At 36.2% G+C, this 12,018-nt stretch overlaps 1 protein-coding gene across 2 annotated transcripts in view; it reads right to left on the bottom strand.

The window, feature by feature from the left end:
* The window catches only part of gjc1 (gap junction protein gamma 1), a 44,887-nt gene that overhangs the window by 10,803 nt on the left and 22,066 nt on the right, over positions 1-12,018 (bottom strand). The window contains exon 1 of one of the 2 annotated variants that reach the window (XM_041973362.1): positions 2,784-2,867. The exons of the other annotated variant lie outside the window; for it this stretch is intronic. The gene's annotated coding sequence lies outside the window, so the exon portion shown is untranslated. Of the gene's footprint in view, positions 1-2,783; positions 2,868-12,018 lie in introns of those variants that run through there. 2 annotated transcript variants of the gene reach the window in all.

Genomic DNA, 12,018 nt, shown 5'->3' with positions numbered 1-12,018 from the left:
AATAACTATGTGTGGTCACTATATTTATAGATAGACATCTGAATACTGAAATTAATCTCTTTGTTTTCTCAAAGCTGCTCCATCTCAGACACGCACATGCTTGTACAAATATGCAAGTTCCCATCCATTAGTCTGTTTACTACAAATAAACCAGTAGACTCTAGATAATCATTTCCTTACTCTGCTTTATAATTCTGCTAATTATCAATTAGATCTCTTTCAGGGTTTTTAAAGCGACTATAAAGATCATAAGGCTGATCCAGTAAAAGACACAATCAGCACCTTCTTCAGCCAAGATTGATTTGGCTACTGATCCTGCTGATTTGCTGTTGGACTGCTGCCTTCAAAACACTCCTCATATATGTTTTACAGTTTTATCTTATTGTGATTTCCTCCTGCAGTTTGCAGCTTTTCATGACCGACTTGATCTGACTTTGCCTTCAGTGTCGTTTTTTTAAAATCCTTGGCATCTAATTAACCAGTCTGCTATGAAACGCCCACTTAAAAAACATCCTTAGATTTATTCTGTGGCAACTCCACGAGTATTACAGCCAACTCAACAACCCTCCGTTTTTGTTGATAAGAGACACTGAAAAGAAAGAGTGAAAAACAGACATTTTCTCATGCAGAATCAAGACGAAGCCAGCACATGAGAATCCAGGAGGAGGAAGTTAATGAACTTGCACTTTTTATCTCCTTTTACAGTGTTAATATTAAAAAGAAAAAAAGTATCAAAGCTCGTTTACGATAATTGTCTGAGTTGAGCACATTTCTATCGAGAAAAAAGTATGAATCTAATTCTGCACTTCAAAGTGAGAGCAGCCATCCACGACAGGGCTGAGCTGGTTGTTTATCTTCCGTCACCAAATAAACTTCCCACCTGCTAATTGAGACACCTTCATTTGATTAAATATATGAAACTGTCTTTTTTAGCTGAAAGAGAATTCATGGAGCCAGCTGCAAGGCAAAGTTAGAAATGCAAAAAAAAAAAAAAAAAAAGAGAAGGAAATGTAATGTTTTGCATAGCTGCCATAAAACACACACACACACACACACATAGACACACAACTCTTTTTATGAGAATCTTTCCAGATGACTTGTAGAGGTGTTAGAAGCTGTCTTTGATAAGTGCCTGAGTGTACAGAGTTTATTTCCTTCTGGAAAATAAATGTTTAAAAAGTGCTTTTTTTTTCTCAAAGGCTGGTGCCTCTAATAACTAACTGGTATGAGGTAATACAGGTAGAAATTCAGGCCCAATATTGTGGCTGGAACAAGCTGTCAGCATCAAATTAATGTGTGAAAAATTCCCCACACAAGTAAATCAGCACGGTCAACTTTAATATTTTTATAATACCAAATGTTAATTTCACAATTCACCTGAATCATCAACGGTTTCCTGTAGCTAAATAACAGTCCCACTGAAAGTCTAAGAGAGGTGTGAGAGAAAAAAACTGTGAACTTTGGGGATTATTTGCTTTTTGTTTGAGGGTCACTGCCACGCCGTGCTCTCTCTCTGTCTTTCCAGCAGCATCCTGAGGCTTCACCGATGCCCTCCTGAGCTACCGCCCTGTCCTCCACACACCAAACTAATCTGCTCACACAGTAGCTGTCCAAACATCTGGCCATTATAAGCTCCTGGCTCATCACATATGGGTTAAATCACAAATGTTTTGCTGGTAGAAAACTCCAAATACAACTGTCAAATTTCTGCCATAACAAGGTCGTCAAGATCTGTTTTATCGGTTCACAGTACAAGAAGAGATAATGCTGTAGAGGACCAACTGGCAAATGCTTGGCTTAAAAAAGCACAGGGGGTTTCTTATGTTGTCTCTTTTTCTAATATGAAGGGCCTGGATAAGCTCTTTTGTTGGGCGTGCAGAGATATTCAAATCATCAAAAAATAAAACGACATTCAGTGTAACTAAATAAGGAGTTCTTATCAACATTTTCTCCTCCTCTTTTTTCTTTCTCAGACGTGACTTTGCTCAAAAGGAGTTATTAAAGTTATTAAAAACACAAATAAGTGACTTTCCATTAAGTTCACTCACGGAAAGTTATTAGAAATCTTAATCACATTCATTTCTTAGTCTAATCTCTACCAGATTGTATGGCACATGTTTTTGCCCAGATACACACACAAAAAAATGGACTTTGAACTTACTTGCAGGGTGATCAATGCGCGCAGCCATGACATATAAATAAACTATAAATTCCAAAGAGATGAGATGGTGCACCCCCTGTTTGGGCCTCTCACTCGCGATACAAGTCATAAAGTAATTCAAATAAGACAAAAATCACACAAGTAGGGGCTAAAATCAGAAGACTGGTCAAAGATGAACCCCGGCCCGTGAGGCAGTTTGATGAGGAAGCCTCAGCCAAGACAGATGAATGCGCTATTCTTCTTTAAGGAGACAGGTTTTCAATGAGCATGTCTCAGTATGGATGGGGAAAAAATCCCTCATTAATGGTGTCCGTAGGGTAGAAACACAAACATAAACCGGTTCCATATGTTTCAGGAAGAATCTCTGAGGCAGGAGCTGCCTTCTTGTGTGCATCTGTTCCTTTTATTTAGTTTCATGCAGGGAAAAGAAAATATCTGAAAATTACCTTGTTAGCGAAAGCAAAGCAAGATTTAAAGATTGTAAAGAAGCTCAGGAAGTTATTGCACTGCTGCCTTAGTGTGGAACTATATCAAAGGTGCTTTTAGCTGCATAGAAATAAGATTTAATCACTTACTCAGAAAACACAAGGAGCAAATTAAAGTGATAAAGCAGCATACTCACGCTACTAATCTCCCAGGTGCCAGGTTTGTGTCCTTGCTCTCTGAACATGAGGCCCCCCCATCTCTCCTCAGCTCTCTTGGTCCCCCTTACATACTCGTAACCTCAGCTGACTTCAATCAGCCCTGACCTACAACCAACGTCAGCATCCTAACAACAAAAACTCAAAACAAAACGCACCGCTCGGCGGCCGTTCTCTCATCAAGAGCCTCAGTGTGTGTGCTTAACCAAGCATGAGCTTCTCCTGAAAGGGAGACGAGTAAGGGAGGCAGAGCATCTTGCCTCTCTCCCTCTGGTACTCACAATGGTCCTCACTTACGCCCTCATCCCCTGCAAACTGGGTCATGTTGGGGGTGGTGATGATGAAGAGGAGGTGGTGGGGTTTTAATACCCCCTCGGCAGGGTAAAGGAAGGGAGAGTCTGGGACTGACAGACACAGAGAATGGGAGAAGGATCCATTGCTTTTGGAGGTAAATACAACTCAACTCAGTGACTTTGTGAGACCTCAGGCCACCTGAGGGAAGCAGAGCAGGACAAGGATTTCAACAAATGGTAAAAGTGGTAATTAGGAGACTGGACTTTGTACTTTTTAGATAGCGCTAAAGGGAATTTTAACTTGGCAGAAAGAAGAAACATGATGAAAGGAGCTTGGGTGTGTTTGTGCAACAAGGCAATCACTGAGAAAGTAAAGCTGCTACCAGAGCTACTGTCAGAGCTATAGCTTTACAACATGCTCGTTGTGTGTGAATTCTTACAACAAAAATTATAGAGTTAATAGTAAATGTGTGGACAAGCCAAGGTTTGAATCTCTTCTGCCAAACTTTGTAAAATTTTATGAATGCCTTCCAGGAGAGGAGGAAAATATGCACCGTAAGTGTATATATGAAGGCTACTGTATCAACTTAATAACTGAGAAGCCCAAATAATATAGGTCCAAAATCACACTATTTCCCCATTCTTGCCTTAACTTCATAACTTCAGCTGTTCATAATGTTTATAGTGGGTGTTAAGTCTAAATTTCAGACAGTTCACTTTAGCACATAGATGTTTTAACCCTTTAAAATAAGTCCACCAGAGCATATTTTTACATTTTTGCATGCTGTAGTGTAATTTTTTGGAGCATTTTAATTTGCTTTACATCAATAAAAACATTATATTCCATATTTTGATATACTGTATGAATAAAGTCCATACTAAATACATTGCCAAACAAAAGTGAAAAATCACCTCTTTTTTTTTACACCTTATTTTCTAAACAGACCATAGCTTTAACGGTGAAATTTGTAAATGTAAAAAAGTTGGACAAGATCCTTTCAAACCATAAAAAAGTTTATTGAGGTTGTTTATAACTTAGTTTTTTAGATACACTCATTTTTATAGACAGGAGCAAAAACAAAACTAAAATAAACAATGTGCACAATTTGAAAATTGATAGCATGTACATTAAACATAAATGATTTACAGAGGCCCAATCAAATCTCTGAGTATGCCTGATAATTATGGGTATACATCTGTTTGTATAAGACCATATTAATTCATAAAAACTGAATAATTCTCAAAAAAAAATAAACAGTTTTGACAGTGTTGAAACTTCAGAACAGATGGCCTCAAATTTTATATACTAATTATATATATATATATATATATGTGTGATATTAATTATTTATATTATATAGCTTATATACCTTTCCAGCAAGCTATGTCATCAGGTGTTTCTGACATGGAACTGTGGGACTTGCAACAGCAGCTGTTTGATGGAGATTGACTTTTTCCTCTCCCACTGCATCCTTCCCGGTTACAGAAGGTTTTAGGGGATCAGGAAACCTCAGTTTTCTCCTCATCAGCATCTTCAACACTGCAAACAGAAGTGATATGATGCTGTTAGGTGTGTTCAGCGTGACAGTAATATACTAATCATGAGTATTTATCGCATTTTCCTAACTTTTCTGTAACAAAAAAAAGGAAAACATCATTTCATGAATACATACATACTTGTCACGGGGCAGATGAAGTCAGCTTTATGTCCACTGTTGGTAAAATCCAGATTGGGTCGACAGAAGCCCGGTCTTTATCAGATGCTGTAATCAGCTGATAACCTGGCACCAGGTGAGGCTGTTTGGGTATTCACGAATATGTGTAGACAGTGCAATAGAAAAAAGAAAAGTGCCTGGAGTGCTGCTCGGGTGTAAAAAATGGTGGTATTCCTCTGGTGCTCTTCAGTTATGGGATCAAGTTGAACTAATGAAAAGATTACTGAGGCACTCATGAAGATAGAAAATAAAAAGCCTTTAGTAACTCATGGCTAATCTAATAAAAAACACATCCACACCAACGCGTTTCAGCCTAAGGAGCCTTCATCAGGGCGAGTGGCAAAATGTTTGTCTGGCAGCTTAATTCTTGAATATATAGGCAATCACCAGCAGCTACTCTGTGTGGGCAGGTAGATGGTCACATGGTAACCATGACCTGCCAATGACAATCAGTCAGATTCTTTAAACAAAAAACAGTGTAGACAGTGTATTGTAAGTGTCTGGTGTGTGTGTGTGTGTGTGTGTGTGTGTGTGTGTGTGTGTGTGTGTGTGTGTGTGTGTGTGTGTGTGTGTGTGTGTGTGTGTGTGTGTGTGTGTGTTTTGTGAAAGAACAAGAAAGTGCCAGGACGGCATCCAACTAAAATAAGTTTTTACTGCAAAAAACTTCAACTCCTGGGTAAAATGACATCACTACCTGTTGTCGCAGTCGTTCACGTTCAAGAAAACAAAGCGAAACATCATGACCTGATCATGACTCATGTACGTCCCAACGTAGAAATGGTTGTAAACACCAGATCAGATCCATAAATGTCCTATATGGACACACACTACTTCACGTATAAAGTGTGCTATTAGCTTTATCTTGCGTCACGATGCCTTCACATGGTGGTGAGTTCTTCCTCTCCTAAACTTCTGAAAAACATTCTGGGATGCTCTTTTCTTTTTGTTTGTTTTATTCCAAACAATGTTTCTAAGTTACTACTAATTAACCAGATTCGTTGTTGCATTTACTGCCAGAATTTAATTTAATTTAATTTAATTTAATTTAACATGTTGCTGGCATAAAATTCCAGATTTCCTTATAGATAAAAATGTTAAATTTCAACATGAGTATTTTTTATTTAACTTTTACAAAGCAGCCCAAATTTAGTTAACAATTTCCCTCTGTCTAGTGGCTCAGACAGCCTCTTCTGTCATTTGCTCCTGCATTAATAAAGTATTTTTCATTTCAGCTTAGATTGCCAGGATATTACTGGTCATATTCAACATCAACTACTTAATGATAATCTAGATTAATGGGACAATCAGGATACAGATGTGGATTCATGTTAAAATTCAATAACTTACAAACTGACGCTTGCTTTCTTTAAAAAAATAAAATAAAAAAAAAATGCTGACATTGTTCAGACCACAAGGAAGAGAAGAAAAGACAAACTGATAATTAATGTGAGAATTAATTTCAACCATATGTACTGATCTATGATCCTTCATCTCTTTCAGCTTCTGCTTGGCTTCCCATAACCTTCCCATAAAGTCATAATCGCATATGAACAATAAAAGATGTTCATTTGATATTGTCCAAATCCACTCACAAGTGATGGCAGTTCAAATTAGAACTGCATGCTATCTTAGCTTCTTTTCTTATCTCTCTATTCTGAGCAGACCAGTAACTATCACCAGATTTCACACTCATGCGCTGCAGACAAATCCTCTTTAAATTCATATCATGAACAAAGTCCACGGTTTCTGCTAAATACATTCCTTTAATATTCAGCTATCAAACCTTTATGGTATAAATGTGAAGCTGATGAGAGATGACATGTATTTTCTGGGTGTTTAAGTGTGGCAATGACCATAAACTATTTGACATCCTGATTTTTCCTTTGGTGTGGACTTTTAGAAAGATTTTCTTAGCAAGATATGTTGTAAGTTTTGACAGAAATAATAATAATTATCACGAAAAAGTCATCATAGCTACAACAACAGTACAGTATCTCTTGCAAAAACATAAACGACTAAGGGGATATAGCTTTGTGGTAGAGCATTGTAGAGCATTTGACTGCAGCTCAACGGGTCCCCAGTTCAAATTTGGGTGCCCCCTCTGAGTAATAATTTAGTACTGTAAACTGTTAGCTGCTGTGGTACACTTTTAATTTATTCTTCTCCTAAGTAATGGCATTACAATCAAATTAAGTAGAAGAAATACCTTCTTTCAGATAAAGAAAGGTCCAATTAGTGCCACAGGATTATAAATGGAAAGCCATGCAGCACTAAAGTTCCAGCTGCTGTTAGGGGCAAAGACGAGCGAGGAAGAATGACACGAAACAAACCATTTATAATGTACATATTTTTAAGTTGCACTCAATGAGAGGTTTATAGGAATAGATAAACAAAATAAACTTTCTCAATTTCAACAACTGATTTTTATGATTGCTCCAAGTGTTCAAGAGGTTCTTTGGTCCCCATCTGGATTCTTAATATGCATACAGAGGGGGAAAACAAAAACAAACAAAATAGTCTCCTCTTTTTGTGAAACTGCCTTGACAAGTGACTGATGTTTGACAAACTATAGGGGACTGGGAGAGTGCTCTTTTTTCTTTCTTTCTTTCTTTCTATTCCTACCTGAATAAAATAACCTGAAACTATCTCAATAGCAGCCATGATGAGACCTGTTGAGCTTCAGTGCTTTTCTTATCATCTCTACAGTAAGGTAAATACTGACCCATCTTCTATGGAATGAAATGAAAATTGATAACACTGGCTTACAATTCCTTCCAGCTCCAATACTGATATTGAAACTCAGCTATTTCATACTATCCCAGTGTTTTGAATTAAAATACTATAGTCTTTACCTTACAAATTCCTCTTACCTTCCCATATAGATTGAGGAAGAGTTATTAAGAAAATCGTAGGGAGTAATTTTTTGTAATTATTAAACTAAATTAAACCCTTTTGCATTTGGCGGTGTAACATTGATTGCAGATGCAAGGGTCAAAAGGAAGGTGATCACATGTGAAATAAAAAAAAGACAACAATCAGCTTGGCTTTCTATGTGTCATCATCTAAAGCTATTAGCTAAAACTGCAAAAACCCACTAACACTGGGTTAACAATGACCTGAATATAGAACAATAAATCTATAGATTTGCTGATTAGGTTGTGCTCTGGTAACAAAAAGAAAGTTAAGTTAAGGAAAAACCTAATAGTATATGATAACTATAAACTGTAATAAAATAATAAAACCTTTATTCCCTCTATTTATCCAAACTTTGAATCATGTATGTTATAATTACATGTTGTGACATTATGGACCAGAAGCACAACATCTGACAAACTATAATGCTCATGTAGAAAAGTCCTTTTTACTCAGATAAACTGAAAGTAGTTAATGAGACAAGACAGATACAAATCTGTTGAAGTCATTGCATCAACACTGAAAATAAAACAGACCAGAAACGTGTAAAGAATATGTATGTGCACTACATGAAGACAACAGAAAAGGGGGGTGTATAGCAGGGGTAGAGCATTTAGCTGCAGATTAAGAGGTCGCCAGTTCAATTTTGTTTGCTACTGTGCTTAATTTATGAAGAATAGTGAATATTTATAGTGCATATGTAACCCCAAATTGATTGCAGTGTAAGGCATTAAAGCAGGTGGTGAGGACAGTGGAATTCAGTGATGACAAATAATATTTTTATAAATCCATCTGCTCTATTACATTACCAACTGCTGTGTAAATCACCTTCCTATGTTTGCAACATACAATGCAAAAAATACATTAAAGCCTATGTACATTTGAGATTGTTCTTAAAATGTAGTTACTTGTGGAATATAGTTAGAGACAGAACAAAGTATGGTTTATCATCTCCATTGAGTATCCAAATAGAAATCACCTTCTCCTCAAACAACTTATAAACCACTGCTGCATCAAAATGGCTCCTATCTGTCCTGCTGATCGAACATAAAGTTTACACACAAATATTAAATTGCATGCTACACATACAATTAATTACATATACAGTCAGTTTGGAGTCATGAGGATTGTGTTATGTAAGCAAACACCACAGCAATGGGGCAACAGTTTCAGTGCTTGGCATGGAAAACAACTTATCAACAACAGTTGGGCTTTAATAAGTCTTCCTGCATTTCAAATTCTGAGCCTATGTAAGCAGTCTTCAGAAAATCTGTGTATACGTGCATGCCATAACACAGACGGCTCATAGATGGATTGAGAAGATTGGAACAGCTTAACTCCCATAATCCTTACCGACTGCCTGCATAAACCAAACTAATTTGGTTAATTTTTACAGTCTATTGTCCATGTCAACATCAAAGCACTTCATGAAGAGGTTAAGAGTGACAAATTTGTCAGCTGGCTTCCTATTATTGTTTTCCCAACTCACATCCACTCAGGCCATTAAAGGAATCTCAGATTTTTAGTTACAGACTGACAAGTGGCTATTAATGAGACAGCCCTGTCATTATTACATAAGACTTCATGGCAAAGTTGAACTTCCTGAAAAAAAAAGGATATTTTAAGATGATAGTGTCAGATTTTGGACTCTCGTCATGACAAGTCTAAAATTATCAAAAATATGAAAACATTAAATTTAAATGGTAACTTATGAAGTCAGAGACAGCTATTAAACCAACAAGATTGATAAATAAAATAGGAGCCAAAAAAAAAAAAAAAAAAAAAGAACTTACTTGATGTAGTTTTCTGTAGTTTTCTTTGGAAAACTATTTCACTCACTGGCCAGAAATCAAACAGTTGTTTAAAGTTCTTCTTACTGTGGTTTACTTGCTTGTTTTGCACTATGAATACTTTAATTCTGTGTAAGCATATGAAACACTGAGAATCAGTGAGTCCATTCTCTAATATAACAAAAACAACTCATTTGTAGAAGGTTAAATGACTTAGATAAACATTTCTGAAAGTTTAAAGCTTAAATCATATGCATTACAAAGCTCCAGACATTGACAGAAATTATTATTGTTAGGTTATTATCATGGGTGCCTAACAGAGATCGGGGATGTAGCTCAGGGGTAGAACATTGGACTGCAGATCAAATGGTTTTAAGTTCCCAGGGTTCCTCTCTTTTTATTTAACAGACATAGACAATGAGCCACACTCATGCGAAAAGACAAAACATATATATATATAAATGAATATCTGGCTCCACTGGTAGCAACAAAGATAACAGTGAAACAGTTAAACAATGAAAACAATCAATGTGAGTCATGGAGAGTCTGTAAACAGTCACTTCTTATCATTATCATTTTATTGTGATTACTGGCCTGTCCATTTACAGCCATCTTCTCTGCAGGGTCGGGCTTGGAAAGCAGAGATGAAGCACAGCAGAGAGAGATGAGAGGGGGAAAAATGCTGTTTCAAGGTGTCCAATTCTGATTTAACTAAACCTATGGAAAAATTAATTTGTATGAACTATCGTATGAAAAATCATGTATATTATTATCATACAAACGTATGTGTGTGTGTGTGTGTAATGAAAAACTGCCTACTTCAAGTCAACTCAGGTCTACATATTTTTAAAAAATCTATAATTAAGGACTTCTTCCATCCAAGCATGAAATAGTCTGTGACTACAAAAGCAAATTAGAATTTTCCAGCCAAAAAAGGGAATGTAAAAGGAGAATTTCAAGGTGCTGTTATTCAGTGAATTTTTAAATGCGATATAGCCTCTAATTACTTAATTATTTCCCTATAGGCAAGGTAAGGGGAATTTATTTTTATAGCACATTTCACGTACAAGACAATTCAAAATGCTTTACATAAAACATTAAAAGAGTTACAGCGGGTTGCAGGAAGCAATAACAGGTGCATTGAAAACAAACATTAAAATAAATAAAAAATAATTAAATAAAAACAGAAAGAAAAAACTAAAATAAAACAGATAAAATGCAAGAAATAAGTTATCAGAGTGGGGAAAACAGTATTAAAACTTGATCAAGTTTAAAACTTTACGCTTATAAAAAAAAAGAATTTCAGGCTTCTAAATAAAAACAAGTGAAATGCGGTAGAGAACAGGTGGGTCTTTAGGTGTGGTTTATAGATGTTGCACACATAAGCTGATTTTATCATGGAGACCGAAAGTCATCATAATATTCTGAGGCCATATTAGCTCAATTTTAAAAGATTTGTTCAATAATAATTCATCAGTAACTCTTTAATTTTTATTAGAGTATTTTGTAAAAGCCTATTGCCTCATTTATCTATCCATCCATCCATCCATCCATCCATCCATCCATACATACATCCACTGCTTAGTCCAGTTCAGGGTTGAAGAGGAGCTGGAGCCTATCCCAGCAGTTAGCAAGCAAGTTGCAGGGCAACCAACCACTCAGGCACACATTCACTGCAAATTTCAATTATTTATTGAAACAAAATATCTCAGAAAATGGACCAACGATGAGTTTCTAATCTTTTCATTTTATTTTTTAATGTAAATGTTTTTTCTTAGAAAAAAACAAAACAAAACACATACACACACACACACAGAGTATTGAGTGGCTGTGAACATGCAGCACTTGGGCGGGAAAGAGAATCTATTCATAGTTTGAGTCTTTGGTAGAAACTTGCAGATTTTCAGAGCTTTCAACAAGACTTGCTGGTTGTTAACCTCACTGTGAAAAGATCAGCCTTGTGTCTTTGTTGAGGACATTCAAGACTCTTTACAAAAATGAACAAAATATATCTCATAAAAATCTAAAGTTGGATTTTTGTGAGGACAAAGTAATGAAAATAAGCACCCAGACTTGAACTGGGGACTTCTTGATATGCAGTCAGTTGCTCTACAGGGCAGGCAGGGAATGTCTACAGAGCTTTATTCATCCCTTTACAAGTTTTTGTTTAGATCTAGTAAAGTTCCAGCATCCATCATTTTAAAGCAGGCATTAACCATCAAAATGTGCAATAGTTTTATTGGTCTACAGAGCAAAAAAGAACAGTTTTGCTCAAAAATTCTTTTTCAAAGCTGCTGTCCATCATGGTTGGTAAGGGTTAGTATGTATGCAAAGGTTAAAGTGCAAATACCATGAGTGAATGCACACTCTAAATAGTGTTAAACATTAATGTAAAAAACAATTATACCAAGCAGAATACATTGTACATCATTAGTAAAACCATTTAGTGCAGTCATTAGTCATCATTATTTGTGTAGTCTTTATTAAGCTCCGACTTGCATTAAG

Source organism: Melanotaenia boesemani, chromosome 2 (assembly GCF_017639745.1).
Source record: "Melanotaenia boesemani isolate fMelBoe1 chromosome 2, fMelBoe1.pri, whole genome shotgun sequence".
Taxonomy (NCBI): Eukaryota; Metazoa; Chordata; class Actinopteri; order Atheriniformes; family Melanotaeniidae; genus Melanotaenia; species Melanotaenia boesemani.
Note: the sequence above shows the minus strand (reverse complement) of the source record. Positions and strands in the feature narration are given on the sequence as shown.